Source organism: Rhinoraja longicauda, chromosome 15, assembly GCF_053455715.1.
Source record: "Rhinoraja longicauda isolate Sanriku21f chromosome 15, sRhiLon1.1, whole genome shotgun sequence".
Taxonomy (NCBI): domain Eukaryota; kingdom Metazoa; phylum Chordata; class Chondrichthyes; order Rajiformes; family Arhynchobatidae; genus Rhinoraja; species Rhinoraja longicauda.
This window is the reverse complement of record NC_135967.1, coordinates 39,975,794-39,993,169: the sequence shown is the minus strand read 5'-3', so window position 1 is coordinate 39,993,169 and position 17,376 is coordinate 39,975,794. Positions and strand designations below refer to the sequence as shown.

Here is a 17,376-nt window from a genome sequence, read left to right as displayed (position 1 = left end):
CCGAAACTTCACCTGTCTATGCTGCCATCGATGGTGCCTAACACGCTGAGTTACTCCAGCATTTTGTTTCTTTTCTTGGCAAACCAGCATCTGCAGTTCCGTGTTTCTTCACACATCTTCAGAACGTGGGAGGAATAGGCACGCAGAGGAAACTCTTGCGGTCACGGGGAGAACATGTAAACTCCACACCAACAGCAACAAAGGTCAGAATTGAAATGATTACTCTGATGATGTGGGCAGTGGTGGCAAACTTAACATAAGCATTTAAAGTAGAGGTAGATAAATGTTTGAAAGGTCTGGTGATTGAGGGATTATAGGGATCTGGGGTAACCTGCCTTAATTACGTCTGATGGTGGGTCAGAATTGAGAGGCCAGGTGACCTACTCCTGCTCGAAGGTATTTATTCACAAAATGCTGGAGTAACTCAGCAGGTCAGGCAGCATCTCGGGAGAGAAGGGGTGACGTTTCGGGTCGAGACCCTTCTCGATCCGAAACGTCACCCGTTCCTTCTCTCCCGAGATGCTGCCTGACCTGCTGAGTTACTCCAGCATTTTGTGAATAAATACCTTCGATTTGTACCAGCATCTGCAGTTATTTTCTTATCTGACCTACTCCTGCTCCTCATTTCTTGTTTTCTTGCACTTTGGTCGTTACTCAGGTAACAGCAATGGAGAACTGAGAATTGATGAACGCATTCGTAATGTGACTGGGAGTGGAACTGAAATATAAGTGTATGCCTAAGTAGTAACAGAGAAAAATGTTGCTGGAGAATTAAATGATATATCATCGATATCAAAAGTTAAAATTAGGAAGCCTGGAAGTCACGAGAAGAAAGCAAAAACATTTGAAGGGTACAGGTTCAGTTTAGTTTAGTTTGGTTTGGAGATACATCTTGGAAACAAACCCTTCAGCCCATTCAGTCTGGAGCCCCGGGTTCCATCTTGACTACGGGTGCTGTCTGTATGGAGCTTGTACCTTCTGTGACCGTGTGGGTTTTCTCCGGGCGCTTCGATTTCCTCCCACATTATGAACTTTTGGGCTGCTTGATGGCCCAGGTGACCTTCTCCTGCTCCTATTTTCTTGTGTTATTACAAGTTTTAATACGTAACAGGTCCCTGCTTCTGAGATTTCTGCTATCCCATTGTTATCCTTCTCAGTCCGACACAAAAATGTAACAGTAAATGCAACTGAACAAATTCACCCTTGTGTGGCATCGATTGCTATGACTTTAAAAAAAGCACAAAGTGCCATTGACTTTACTGTAAAATACAAATGAATAATTTTCAAAGATTTGGGATTTGTGGTTGCTCCTTGAGTGCATATCCTGCAAAAGGTAACAGTTTACTGCAAGGTGAAGATTTCTATGGAGGCCGTTTGGTTAAAAACAGCAAAAGGCTTGACTTTTAATATATTTTTTCAGTTTTAGTTTTAGTGATACAGCGAAGAAACAGGCCCTTTGGCAACACTGACCAGCGATCCCTGCACATTAACACTATCCTACACATACTGGGGTCAATTTACATTTATACCAAGCTAACCCTACAAACCTGTACGTGTTTGGAATATGGGAGAAAACCGAAGATCTCGGAGAAAACCGAAGATCTCATGCGGTCACGTGAAGAATGTACAAACTCCGTACAGGCAGCACCCATAGTCGGGATCGAACCTGGGTCTCCTGAGTTACTCCGGAGTAACTCAGCAGGTTAGGCAGCATCTCTGATGGACTTGGAAAGATGTTTCGAGTTGGGACTCTTCTTCTGACTTTCGGGTCAAGACCCTTCTTCAACTAAACGAAGTAGAGTTGGGGCTCTTCTTCTGACTTTCGGGTCAAGACCCTTCTTCAACGAAACAAAACCCTTCTTCAACCTCAACTGCAAGAGGTGTAAGACAGCAACTCTACCGCTGCACCACCGTGCCGCCAAAGAGAGTGAAGGAAGGATGGGTACATAGAATTGATCATAAAAGGAATGAGTTAGAGAAGAAGTCAAGTAAGGTAGCGTAAGGCCTGTCAAGGCACAAGGATGGAGAATGAAAACGTTCACAGGTGCAGTGAGAGTTCTCCTCCAAGAATGGACCGAGACACCTTTGGGATGAAGATAACTCAGCTTTGCTTTTCCCGATCTGATCTGATCTGATCTGTGCCAGACCAGGGGGTAACCATTGCTTTCAATGACCACAAAAAGTATTCGAATCTACTCAAGCATTTCCCCTTTTGAACTGCACAAAAGTTACAGTATAAAGAAGACATACTGTACAATTTTAAGAAGTTTACTGAAACGCTGTATACTGTTTTTTTCTGGATTTTTTTCCAAACATAAATAAAATATCATTAACAAGTAAACTTTACATGGACAGATTACTCAGCTTCTACTCCTGACAGTAATGATGCAACTACAATGTGAAAAAAAGTATTTACAGCACCAGAATAAGCTGGTAACCAAATGTAATCCATAGAACACAGAACACGCAGTACACTTGGGTGGTACTAGGGCACAGTGGTAGAGTTGCTGCCTTATAGTGCCAGAGACCCTGGTTTGATCCTGACTACGAGTGCTGTCTGTACGGAGTTTGTACATTCTCCCTGTGACCACGTGGGTTCTCTCCTGGATCTCCAGTTCCCTCCCACACTCCAAAAGCCATACAGATTTATAATTGGCTTGGTATAATTGTAAATTGCCCCTAGCGTGTGTAGAATCGTGTTAATGTATGGGGATCGCTGGTCGGCGCGGACTTGGTGGGCTGAAGGCCCTGTTTCCATGCTGTATCTCTAAACTGAACTAAACGAGCAATGCTGCATAGGGACTTGCCTTTTTGCCCTACATTGTCTGTGCCAAACATGATACCAAGTTAAACTGATCTCAAAGATAGACACTAAAAGCTGGAGTAACTTCTTTATCTCTCTACATCATCATCTATATCTCCCGTCTCCCTTTCCCGTGACTTTCAGTCTGATTCCTTCCCTCCAGAGATGCTGCCTGTCCCGCTGAGTTACGTCTTTATCTCTCTACATCATAAACTAATCTCATCTGCCCGCACTTGATCCACCTCAAAGATTATCTGGATTTCACTTCTGAAATGCTCAGTGTTTCCAGAGTATTGCTTTTATTTTAAATTCCATTTTCATAGATTTTGCAGTAATTTGCTTTACATTGTCTTTCTGACCTCAGGCCTTGGCAGCCTATTCAGCAATCAAGCTCCAGATATGTTTCTTTTATCTTATCAATAATCTGAAGGAGGAATACAACCTTCTATTCCCATTCCTTTTGGAATTCAATGCGAAGAAACAAATCAAATTATACGACCAGAGATAAAATGAAATTTTAAAGAAATTTGCCTTCCTGACTCATTGAATAGCCTGGAAAAAAAATTAAACTGGCTTTAGGAATAAATAACAGAAACTGGGTGTGAAGTGATTTATATAGGTGTGAGCATAATGTTACGCAAATTAAAGATGTATTGTTCTTTAGGTAGGCACTAGCAAATACATCACGAAAATAGGAGGAGGGGGAGTTAGGAGGAGGGGGAGTTCAACGAGATCTGGGTGTCCTAGTGCATCAGTCAATGAAAGGAAGCATGCAGGTTCAGCAGGCAGTGAAGAAAGCCAATGGAATGTTGGCCTTCGTAACAAGAGGAGTTGAGTATAGGAGCAAAGAGGTCCTTCTACAGTTGTACCGGGCCCTGGTGAGACCGCACCTGGAGTACTGTGTGCAGTTTTGGTCTCCAAATTTGAGGAAGGATATTCTTGCTATGGAGGGCGTGCAGCGTAGGTTCACTAGATTAATTCCCGGAATGGCGGGACTGTCGTATGTTGAAAGGCTGGAGCGATTGGGCTTGTATACACTGGAATTTAGAAGGATGAGGGGGGATCTTATTGAAACATATAAGATAATTAGGGGATTGGACACATTAGAGGCAGATAACATGTTCCCAATGTTGGGGGAGTCCAGAACAAGGGGCCACAGTTTGAGAATAAGGGGTAGGCCATTTAGAACGGAGATGAGGAAGAACTTTTTCAGTCAGAGGGTGGTGAAGGTGTGGAATTCTCTGCCTCAGAAGGCAGTGGAGGCCAGTTCGTTGGATGCTTTCAAGAGAGAGCTGGATAGAGCTCTTAAGGATAGCGGAGTGAGGGGGTATGGGGAGAAGGCAGGAACGGGGTACTGATTGATAGTGATCAGCCATGATCGCATTGAATGGCGGTGCTGGCTCGAAGGGCTGAATGGCCTACTCCTGCACCTATTGTCTATTGTCTATTGTCTATATGGTTAACACTAAGTTTTGAAACCTACAAAAATTATGTATTTATATATTGTTATATTGAAATAGCAGGCACGAGTGAAGCACAAATCCATTAAGATATTCTTCGCTGATATTGCTGATCGCATTTTCTACATTTAAAAGTTTATGTGACTGCTTGGACAATGCAGAGAGTTCTATTTCATCTCTTTTTAGTTTAGTTTAGTTTAGAGATTCAGCACAGAAACAGGCCCTTCGGCCCACCGAGTCCGCACCGACCAGCGATCCCCACACATTAACACTATCCTACAGGCACAGGGGGCAATTTTGCATTTACACCAAGCCAATTAACCTACAAACCTGCACGTCTTCGGAGTGTGGGAGGAAACTGAAGTTCTCGGAGAAAACCCACACAGGCCACAAGGAGAACATACAGACAGCTCCCGTAGTCAGGATCGAACCCGGGTCTCTGGCGCTGTAAGGCAGCAACTCTACCGCTGCGCCACCGTGCCGCTGTGGTTTAAGAAACCTGTGAGAATGCACACAGTTCCCAATTTCCACCCACCAAGCCTTCAATATCAGATCAATACCATACAAGACTAATCATAATATACTCCATGTTGCAGTATCAGCTGTATATCAGCGTAAAAATCCTGGAGATCCAGGGTACGATTGCTGGAAAATCTGCCAGCAAATAACTATCTCATCACCTTAAGCATTTTGAAAGGTAAATCACCTATCATTTACCGTTCAGCTTTTGAGATTTCGAGTTTCAAGTGAGCTAATTTCTCATCAGCAATTTGGATCCAAATTTCTTAGTGAGCTATTTTCACGTTCAGAAATTAAACAAGCAGTTTGTTCCTTGTTATATTTGGACAGTGAGCCAAAGAGATACACACAAAATGCTGGAGTAACTCAGAGGGACAGACAGCATCTCTGGAGAGAAAGAATGGGTGATGTTTCGGAACCCAAAACTTCACTCATTCTTTCTCTCCAGAGATGCTGCCTGTCCCGCTGAGTTACTCCAGCATTTTGTGTCTATCTTCGGTGTAAACCAGCGTCTGCAGTTCCTTCCTACACATAGAGCCAAGGAGTTTATTATTTTGCCTTATCCGTTCTCAGAGAGTTTCATTTCATACTGCAGTCAAGACTACAGCTCAGTAAGTGATCTCAATACTTAGCAGGAATTTTATTTGCAATTAAATTGTTCAGTCTGATTTCATTTTCTTTAAGTAACACGAAAATTGCATTTCAAAATATGCATAACCCATTAAAAGTCTCTCGTTATCTTCAGTTTTATCTTCCACTCCCCATTTACATTTAATACATACGAGGACGGAAGACTGTAGATTGCGGCGTGCCAGCACCGCATTCTTTCCTTCAGTTTGAGGAAAAATGTGCCATTAGGCAGTTGGAGACCCAATTAGGATCAGTGGTGGTTGTGCTGCTGATTGGGATACAAGCTGGAGGAGTTTGTGCTGACATTCAACGATCAGCATCTGGGCCCCAGAGAAATGAATAATTTGTTTTTTTGCTCTGGGGTTGGAGGTCTAATTACCAGCAGTGGGTATGCAAATTTCTGGGACTCAGTCTTCCAAAACAGACTCAAAATGTGGGCACTCTGTATCTCTAAAATCTAAAGAGATTTTGCCTCTATAAGAAAGACTTTGCACTTGGGCTGAGATATTCCATGAGTAGGCTGTCTACGGCCATACTAACCTGAAAACGACGGTCTCATCTGATCTCGGAAGCTAAGCAGGCTCGGGCCTTGTTAGTACTTGGATGGGGGACCGCCTGGAATTACCAGATGCCATAGACTTGGCAGCGGAGGTGCTGCCTTACAGGCCAGACCCAAGTTTGATCTTAACTATGGGTGCGGTTTATAAGGAGTCTGTATGTTCTCTAAAATACAATACCTGTAATCTTATCTCATATTCAGCTCTCAACTTCTCCCCTTACAGTTTACCTGCTTATTTTGTGGGTAGCACTGTGATCAGAACTTTCATGTTCTAATATTTGACCTTACTGCTGTTAATTGTGAGGAATTCTGAGCTTAACCGAGTGGAAGCCCAACTTGCACTGGTGTCCAAGATAAACCAGGCTCTTGAGTACTGATATGGGGTTAACGTGTGGTTTAAAGGCACCATTTACAGTCGGAACAAAACACAAGCTGCTGGAGTAACTCAGCAGGTCAGGCAGCATCTCTGGTGGACTTGGAAAGATGTTTCGAGTTGGGACTCTTCTTCTGACTTTCTGACAACTAAACAAAACCCTTCTTCAACCTCAACTTCAACTAAAGTACCGCCAAATCAGGTCCACTGATTCACTTCGATCAAGATCTACTTGCACTGGGAAGGAGGTGGAGAAGACTTTCATGTTTAGCCTGCACATGTTAAACAAGAAAATATCCTTATTGCAAGCATCTAATGTGTCCATTTTTTTCTCTTTGGATCTTTTCAATGAACGGTTGAGGAAATGCTTGCAATCTTGATCAATCCTTACTTTCACATAACTCCTATGCTGTAGCCTGAATTGAACACAGTACATATTACCAGAAACAGGTTTTAACAGGACATACATTTAAATGCTTTCAGGATATCAAAGATCAAAAAGCTGCTGGAAACCAAGCTCTCAATTCAGGAGTGAATGACCAAGAGGAGGAAAAAGTGACAAGGCGATTTGCTCACAGTGTCATAATTCCACATGCCGTCTTGATAAACATGTTAATCAGAACCACGAGCACTGCAAATATTGATGGAGGAATCAATTTTCTAATTTCATTCAGAAAATGTCAGCATCTTTGGAATGAATATTCTGCCCTTCCAGGTTGTGGAAAGGTTTAGCTTGGTTCTGTTCATTATTAAGTTGCAATTTAATAATAGCTCAGTTAACAATGGGATGCAAGCGAGGAAAAAATTAATCCGGGGACCAACTTGAAAATCCAGTTTCAATGTCATAAGTTTACAAGTCATAGGACCAGAAGTAGGCCATTCAGCACATCGAATCTACGCCGCCTCAACTTTCCCTCTCAACACCATTCTCCTGCTTTCTCCCAGTAACACTTGACACCCTTAGCAATCAAGAATCTATCTATCTCATCCTTAAAAATACCCATTGACTTGGTCTAATGAAATTCCTCTTCTTCTCCTCTCTTTTATACTGAGGCTAACCCCTCTGGTTCTGGACCTTCCGGCTAATGGAAACATCCTCGCCAAAAAGGATCCACAAATAGAAAGATTAGTTTACAATTCCTTTCAGCATTTATATTGCTTTTCATGGCAATGCAGTTGTGTGAAAGTTTGCTTGAAGAGAATGCTTGTATAAAGTTGGCAGCAGGCAAGCCCAGTTTATTGATTTGCGGATGCAGTTGAATCAAACCTGTGTAATGGTGTCAGCAGCACTTGTGCTCAATGAATCAGCCGGGCCGCCGGTTCCTCATGAAATGCAAAGGGTGATGAAGCCATAAGGTAAAGCCTCAATACGTTGAATGCAAAACTGAGGGCATTAATAATCGAATGAATGAATGAATGAATGAATGAATGCTTTATTGTCACATGTAGTGATATTCTACCCAAGGTATGCAAATAGTTGGCACATAGAGGGCACCGACAAAATTACAAAGTACTGGCGCATCAGATCCCCCTTTGTGCCCCCCTCCCCCCCCCCCACCACCACCACTCCCCCTGGTTTACACCAAAGATAGACACAAAGTACAGGAGTCACAGCAGGACAGGCAGCATCTCTGGAGAAAAAGGATGGGTGACATTTCCGGTCGGGACCCTTCTTCAGCCCTTGGTCTCGACCCGTAACGCCACCAACCTTTTTTCTCCAGATATGCTGTCTGACCCGCTCAGTTACTCCAGTACTTTGTGTCTATATGAGGGCATAAATAAGATTGGAACAATGAACCTACGGCATCAATTTACGTAGTAATCCGGTTTATTTCCCTCAGAACCAAAGCTAAATACACAAAACAATCTCAACAATTTTTCAAAAACATATTTTTCTTCCCAGGGTTTGGGAATCAAGAACCAGAGGACATAGGTTTAAGATGAGAAGGGCAAGATTTAATAAGAAGCTGAGGAGCAACGTTTTCACATAGAGGGTGGTGGGTACATGGAGCGAGCTGCCAGGAGTGGTAGTTGAGGCAGGTAATATAATAACATTTCAATGAAACTAGGACAGGTACATGGATAGGAAATGTTGAAGGGGATATAGGCCAAATGCAGGTCAATGGGACAGGTTTAGATGGGGCATCTTGGTCAGCATGGGCGAGTTGGACTGGCAGACCTGTTTCCATGTTGTGTGACACTATGACTTAATCACTCTTATACCCAATGCCCCGGCCGATGAAGGAAAGCATACCATACATTTTCTTAACCACTTTATCTACTTGTGTTGCCACGTTCAGGGAGCTATGGACTTGGACCCTAACATCCCACTGAATATCAAACTTGTTAAGGATTTTGTCATTAACGGTGTACTTTCCTCTAACGCTTGACTTCCCAAGGTGTAAAACCTCACACTTGCTCAGATTAAACTCCATCTGCCATTTCTCCACCCATTTTTAAAGCTGATCTATATGCGGCTGTATACTTTGACACCCCACCACACTGCCCACAACTCCACTAATTTTGGTGTTTTCTGCAAACTAACCAGTCGACCTATCTGTATTTATGTCCACTTCATGTATATATATAGATCAGAAACAAGAGACAATAGACAATAGGTGCAGGAGTAGGCCATTCGTCCCTTCGAGCCAGCACCGCAATTCAATGTGATCACGGCTGATCATTCACAAATTAGTACCCCATTCCTGCCCTCTCCCCATACCCCCTGACTCCACTATCATTAAGAGCTCTATCTAGCTCTCTCTTGAAAGCATCCAGAGAATTGACCTCCACTGCCTTCTAAGGCAGAGAATTCCACAGATTTACAACTCTCTGAGTAAAAAGGTTTTTCCTCATCTCCGTTCTAAAAGAGAAGTCCCTGAAGAACTCCTCTGGTCACAGACCTCCAGCCAGAAGCACACTCTTCCAGCACAACCCTCTGTCTTCCATCAGCAGGCGAGGTGTGGGTTTATGTGCACATAATTCATTGAAAGTGGGAGGAGAGATGGAGGAATTAGTTTAGTTTAGTTTAGAGATACAGCGCGGAAACAGGCCCTTCAGCCCACCGAGTCCACGCTGACCAGTGATCCCCGCACACTAACACCATCCTACACACACTGGGGACAATTTTATATTTACACCAAGCCAATTAACCCACAAACCTGTACGTCTTTGGAGTGTGGAGGGAAACCGAAGGTCTCGGAGAAAACCCACCCATGGGGAGAACACAGAAACTACAGACAAGCATCCGTAAGCAGGATCGAACCCGGGTGTCTGACGCATTTAAAAGTAGTTAAAGGTTAAGGTGCAAAAAGATGACTTCAAGATATTGTAGGATGAGGGGCTTCAGTCACGTGGGTAGACAATAGACAATAGGTGCAGGCGTAGGCCATTCGGCCCTTTGAGCCAGCACCGCCATTCAATGTGATCATGGCTGATCATGGGTAGACGGAGGATGATGGGCTTATCCTCCCAGTAACACCAGAAGTTCCAAGTGGATAATTGTTTGAAATCAGCTTCCGTTTAGCTTATTGTCACGTGTACTGAGGTACAGTGAAAACCTTTTGTTGCGTGCTAACCAGTCAGCGGAAAGACGATACAAGATTACAATTGAACCATTTACAGTGTACTGATACATGATAAAGGAATAACGTTTAGTGCAAGGTAAAGCCAGTAAAGTCCGATCAAAGATAACCCGAGGGTCACCGATCAGGTAGATGGTAGTTAAGGACTGCTCTCTGGTTGTGATCACAGAGAACAGACTGACAGAAAATGTCCACATTGACAGAGGGTCAAAAACTAGAGGACATAGAATGAAGATGGTTGATAACCAAAAAATCTGGCTACCTCCACTCCATGTAACCATTCTATGAATCTGAAAAGAAGGCATGACTGTATAAATGTAAATCATTTTAATAGATTGTTTATGTTATTTTATTGAGGTCTCAAGGTTCTTCATACAATCTAATTTGCAGTGATTGCTATTAAACTGGTAAACACTGCAGTCTCTTTGCACACAAAAGGGACAATGTTAGGGAACACCAGTATGTCTAGGTTCACAAGTTCACAAGTTTACATGTTATTTAGGAGTAGAATTAGGCCATTCGGCCCATCGAGTCTACCCCGCCATTCAATCGTGGCTGATCTCTGCCTCCTAATCCAATTTTCCTGCCTTCTCCCCACAACCCTTGACACCCGTTCTAATCAAGGATTTATCTATCTCTGCCTTAAAAATATCCACTGACGTCGCCCACAGCCCTCTGTGGCAATGAGTTCCATAGATTTGAGGATTTGCGGAAGGATATTCTTGCCATTGAGGGTGTGCAGCGTAGGTTTACTAGGTTAATTCCCGGAATGGCGGGACTGTCATATGTTGAAAGACTGGAGCGACTAGGTTTGTATACACTGGAATTTAGAAGGATGAGAGGGAATCTTATCGAAACGTATAAGATTATTAAGGGGTTGGACATGTTAGAGGCAGGAAACACGTTCCCAATGTTGGGGGAGTCCAGAACCAGGGGCCACAGTTTAAGAATAAGGGGTAGGCCATTTAGAACAGAGATGAGGAAAAACTTTTTCAGTCAGAGAGTTGTGAATCTGTGGAATTCTCTGCCTCAGAGGGCAGTGGAGGCCAATTCTCTGAATACATTCAAGAGAGAGCTAGATAGAGCTCTTAAGGATAGCGGAGTCAGGGGGTATGGGGAGAAAGCAGGAACGGGGTACTGATTGAGAATGATCAACCATGATCACATTGAATGGCGGTGCTGGCTCGAAGGGCCGAATGGCCTACTTCTGCACCTATTGTCTATTGTCTATATTCGCCACCCTCTGACAAAAGAATTTGAAAGGTGTGTTGTTGCTATGCCAAAACTCCATCAGAACTCCCTTTCAATCTTCACAATTAGCCTCGGGATTTACAGCATAATTAAAAAAACATGCATGCTACTGACTTATCCACACCAATATATTCTGCAAAATGTATTAAAAATATATATTTATATTTAAAAGCTTATGCTATATTTAAGAAATGCCTGACTTATCCAAAATAACATCTTATATTATCTGCAAAATTTCTTAAATAAAGCATAATAGTGTTATAGAGTCACACAGCGTGGAAAGAGGCCCTTCGGCTCAGCTTGCCCACACTGGCCAACATGTTCCTTCTACATTAGTCCCATCTGCCTGGGTTTGGCCCATATCTGTCTAAACCTGTCCTATCCATGTACCTGCCTGAATGTTTCTTAATCCGTTGCAAGGGTCCCTGCCTCAACTACCTCCTCCAGCAGGTTGTTCCATACACCCACCTATATACTGTATATCAAGTCAAGTCAAGTCAATTTTATTTGTATAGCACATTTAAAAACAACCCACGTTGACCAAAGTGCTGTACATCTGATTAGGTACTAAGGAAAAAAAAATGAAACATACAGTAGCACGCAAACAGTTCACAGCGCCTCCTCAATGAGCCTCAAACGCTAGGGAGTAGAAATAGGTTTTGAGCCTGGACTTAAAGGAGTCGATGGAGGGGGCAGTTCTGATGGGGAGAGGGATGCTGTTCCACAGTCTAGGAGCTGCAACCGCAAAAGCGCGGTCACCCCTGAGCTTAAGCCTAGACAGCGGGATAGTGAGTAGCCCCAAGTCGGCCGACCTGAGGGACCTGGAGTTAGAGAGGGGCATTTTTGATGTAGGGGGGGGAATGTCCATTTATGGCTTTATACGTGAATAGGAGGAGCTTGAAGTTGATTCTGTACCGTACAGGGAGCCAGTGGAGAGAGGCCAGAATCGGGGTGATGTGGTCCCTTTTACGGGTACCCGTCAGGAGTTTCGCTGCGGCGTTTTGGACCAGTTGCAGGCGGGACAGGGAAGATTGGCTGATCCCAGTGTATAGGGAGTTGCAGTAGTCTAGGCAGGAGGAAATGAAAGCGTGAATGATTTTTTCTGTGTCGTCGAATTGGAGGAAAGGTTTGATTTTAGCTATGGTTCGAAGTTGGAAGAAGCTGGCTTTTACCACAGCGTTGATTTGCTTATCAAATTTTAATGCAGAATCAAATATCATGCCGAGGTTTTTGACATGCGGTTTGACTAGGCAGGATAGACTTCCAAGACTGCCTGTTATCGATTTGATGGAGTCGGGGGGGCCGAATAGGATGACCTCAGACTTGCTCTCATTTAATTGGAGGAAGTTCTGTGCCATCCAACATTTTATGTCCTCAAGGCAGTGTAAGAGGCTGTTTAAATTTGACTGGTTGTTGGGTTAAAGCTGAGTGTCATCGGCATAGCAGTGGAAAGAAATGCCGTGCCTTTGAATGATTTGGCCAAGGGGGAGCATGTATAGAGAGAAGAGAATGGGGCCTAGGATGGAGCCTTGTGGAACTCCGCAGGAGAGGCTAGCTGGAGCAGAGGAATAACTGCCTATGTTGATGGCGAAACTCCTATAACATATAACATATAACATATAACAACTACAGCATGGAAACAGGCCTGTCCGGCCCTACCAGTCCACGCCGACCATTCTCCCTGACCTAGTCTCATCTACCTGCACTCAGACCATAACCCTCCAATCCCCTCCTATCCATATACCTATCCAATTTACTCTTAAATAATAAAATCGAGCCAGCCTCCACCACTTCCACCGGAAGCCCATTCCATACAGCCACAACCCTCTGAGTAAAGAAGTTCCCCCTCATGTTACCCCTAAACCTTTGTCCCTCAATTCTGAAGCTATGTCCCCTTGTTGGAATCTTCCCCACTCTCAAAGGGAAAAGCCTACCCACGTCAACTCTGTCCGTCCCTCTCAAAATTTTAAAAACCTCTATCAAGTCCCCCCTCAACCTTCTACGCTCCAAAGAATAAAGACCCAACCTGTTCAACCTCTCTCTGTAGCCTAAGTGCTGAAACCCAGGCAACATTCTAGTAAATCTCCTCTGTACCCTCTCCATTTTGTCGACATCCTTCCTATAATTTGGCGACCAGAACTGCACACCATACTCCAGATTCGGCCTCACCAATGCCCTGTACAATTTCAACATTACATCCCAACTTCTATACTCGATGCTCTGATTTATAAAGGCAAGCATACCAAACGCCTTCTTCACCACCCTATCCACATGAGATTCCACCTTCAGGGAACAATGCACAGTTATTCCCAGATCCCTCTGTTCCACTGCATTCCTCAATTCCCTACCATTTACCCTGTACGTCCTATTTTGATTTGTCCTACCAAAATGCAGCACCTCACACTTATCAGCATTAAACTCCATCTGCCATCTTTCAGCCCACCCTTCCAAAAGGCCCAAGTCTCTCTGTAGACTTTGAAAATCTACCTCACTATCAACTACTCCACCTATCTTAGTATCATCTGCATATTTACTAATCCAATTTGCCACACCATCATCCAGATCATTACTGTAAATGACAAACAACAGTGGACCCAACACAGATCCTTGGGGCACTCCACTAGACACTGGCCTCCAACCTGACATACAATTGTCAACCGTTACCCTCTGGTATCTCCCATTCAGCCATTGTTGAATCCATCTTGCAACCTCACTATTAATACCCAACGATTTAACCTTCTTAATCAACCTTCCATGTGGAACCTTGTCAAATGCCTTACTGAAGTCCATATAGACAACATCCACAGCCTTGCCCTTATCAATTTCCCTGGTAACCTCTTCAAAAAATTCAAGAAGATTAGTCAAACATGACCTTCCAGGCACAAATCCATGTTGACTGTTTCTAATCAGGCCTTGATTATCCAAATAATTATATATATTGTCCCTAAGTATCTTTTCCATTAATTTTCCCACCACAGACGTCAAACTAATAGGTCTATAATTGCTAGGTTTACTTTTAGAACCTTTTTTAAACAAAGGCACAACATGCGCAATGCGCCAATCTTCCGGCACCATCCCTGTTTCTAATGACGTTTGAAATATTTCCGTCATAGCCCCTGCTATTTCTGCACTAACTTCCCTCAATGTCCTAGGGAATATCCTATCAGGACCTGGAGACTTATCCACTTTTATATTCTTCAAAAGTGTCCGTACCTCCTCTTCTTTAATCCTCCTAATTTCCATCACTACTCTACTTGTTTCGCTTACCTCACATAATTCAATATCCTTCTCCTCGGTAAATACCGAAGAAAAGAAATTGTTTAATATCTCCCCCATTTCTTCCGGCTCAGCACATAGCTGTCCACTCTGACTCTCTAATGGACCAATTTTATCCCTCACTATCCTTTTGCTATTTACATATCTGTAGAACCCCTTGGGGTTTACTTTTACATTACTTGCCAAAGCAGCCTCATATCTTTTTTTCGCTTTTCTAATTTCCTTTTTAAGATTCCTTTTACATTCTTTATATTCCTCAAGAACCTCATTTACTCCCTGCCGCTTATATTTATTGTATATCTCCCTCTTTTTCCGAACCAAGTGTCCAATTTCCCTGGAAAACCACGGCTCTTTCAAATTATTATTCTTTCCTTTCCACCGAACAGGGACATAAAGACTCTGTACTCTCAAATTTTCACCTTTAAATATCCTCCATTTCTCTATTATATCCTTTTCATAAAACAACAATTTCCATTTCACACCTTTTAAATCCTTTCTCATCTCCTCAAAATTAGCCTTTCTCCAATCCAAAATCTCAACCCTTGGTCCAGATTTGACCTTCTCCATAATGATATTGAAACTAATGGCATTATGATCACTAGACCCAAAGTGCTCCTCAACACATACCTCCGTCACCTGACCCATCTCATTTCCTAACAGGAGGTCCAACACTGCCCCTTCTCTGGTAGGCACCTCTACGTATTGCTGCAAAAAACTATCCTGCACACATTTTACAAACTCCAATCCATCCAGCCCTTTAACAGAATGTGATTCCCAGTCTATATACGGAAAATTGAAATCACCCACAATCACCACTCTGTGCTTACTACTAATATCTGCTATCTCCTTACATATTTGCTCTTCCAATTCTCGTTCCCTATTTGGCGGTCTAAAATACACCCCTATAAGTGTTGCTAAACCTTTCTCATTTCTGAGTTCCACCCAGCCTCCTTAATCGAGCCTTCTAGTCTGTCCTGCCAAAGCACTGCTGTGATATCCTCCCTGACAAGCAATGCAACACCCCCACCTCTTGCCCCTCCGATTCTATCACATCTGAAACAATGAAATCCTGGAATATTTAATTGCCAATCGCAACCCTCCTGCAACCATGTTTCACTGATCGCCACAACATCATACTTCCAGATGTCAATCCAGGCTCTAAGCTCATCCACCTTTCTTACAATGCTCCTAGCATTAAAATATACACATTTAAGGGACCCATCATTTCTTATTCTCAGTTTATTTCTTTTCCCTTCTTTCTCTCCTACATATTGGGTCTGAGTGTTTCCCTTTTCTGCCTCCTGCCTCACACACTGCCTATTAGCTAGCTGTGTTTGAGTCCCTCCCCCCAACCGTACTAGTTTAAAGTCTCCGCAGTTATTTTAGCAAATCTCCCCGCCAGGATATTGGTTCCCCTCGGGTTCAGATGCAACCCGTCCTTTTTGTACAGGTCATACTTCCCCCAGAAGAGGTCCCAATGATCCAGAAACTTGAAACCCTGCTCCCTGCACCAGTTCCTCAGCCACGTATTTATCCTCCACCTCACTCCATTCCTATTCTCACTATCGCGTGGCACAGGCAGTAAGCCTGAGATTATTACTTTGGAAGTCCTTTTTTTTTAACTCTCTTCCCAGCCCCCTGAATTCTCCTTTCAGGACCTCTTCCCTTATCCTACCTATATTGTTGGTACCTATATGTACCACGACCTCTGGCTCCTCTCCCTCCCCTTTCAGGATATCCTGGACACGCTCAGACACATCCCGGACACCGGCACCAGGGAGGCAAACCACCATCCGGGTCTCCCGACTGCGTCCACAGAAACGCCTATCTGACCCCCTCACTATAGAGTCCCCTATTACTACTGCTCTCCTCTTCCTTTCCCTACCCTTCTGAGCAACAGGGCCGGACTCCTTGCCAGAGGCCCGGGCACCGTCGTTGCCCCCAGGTAGGCTGTCCCCCCCAACAGTACTTAAACAGGAGTACTTATTTCCAAGGGGTACAGCCACCGGGGTACTCCCTAGTCCCTGCCTCTGTTCCTTGCCCCCCCTAACAGTGACCCACTTGTCTACCTCCCGTGGTCTAGGAGTGACCACCTCCCTGTAACTCCTATCTATAACCTCCTCACTCTCCCTGATCAGACGGAGGTCATCAATCTGCCGCTCCAGGTTCCTAATACGGTCCCTTAGGAGCCCCATCTCGTCACACCTGGCGCAGATGTGGATGTCTGGAAGACTATCAGACTCCCAGATTCCCCACATCTGACACCCAGAACAAAAAACTGCCCTGGCAGTCATACTCTCCAAACAAAGCCCCGCGCTCGTTTACTAAACCTACCGCCCGGCCGCTGCTCCAACCGCTCCAACCGCCCACCCAAAAGAACTGAGTGATCTCCTGGGAGAGGCGAAAAACCGGATAAAAAACCCAGGCCAATTTGGGAAAAAATCCGGGAAATTCCTCTCCGACCCCAAGCTAGGCGATCGAAACTAGTCCGGGAGATCACACAGGTCGTACTCCTTACTATCCCCACACAATCCCCACACACTACTTCCCAAGCAACACAGCTGAGGTACGAGGTACTATCTTTGAGGTACGAAGCGAACCAGCTCAGGGCAGTGCCATCAATGCCAACCGCGTACCGGAGACGGTCAATAAGGATGGTGTGGTCCACTGTATCGAACGCTGCGCTGAGGTCGAGAAGGAGCAGGATTGCACAGTCGCCGGTGTCGATGGCGAGAAGCAGGTCGTTGTGTACCTTCAACAAGGCAGACTCTGTGCTGTGGTGGGCTCTGAAACCTGAATACATATATATATGTATATATATGTGTAGGAAAGAATTGCAGATGCTGGTTTAAACCAAAAGTAGACACAAAATGCTGGAGTAACTCAGCGGGACAGGTAGCAATTCTGGAGAGAAGGAATAA

At 44.1% G+C, this 17,376-nt stretch overlaps 1 protein-coding gene and 1 pseudogene across 1 annotated transcript in view; one reads left to right on the top strand and one right to left on the bottom strand.

The window, feature by feature from the left end:
- Positions 1–17,376, bottom strand: part of tenm1 (teneurin transmembrane protein 1) — a 1,669,493-nt gene that overhangs the window by 1,579,723 nt on the left and 72,394 nt on the right. The window lies entirely within an intron of this gene.
- Positions 5,935–6,052, top strand: LOC144600748 (5S ribosomal RNA; annotated as a pseudogene).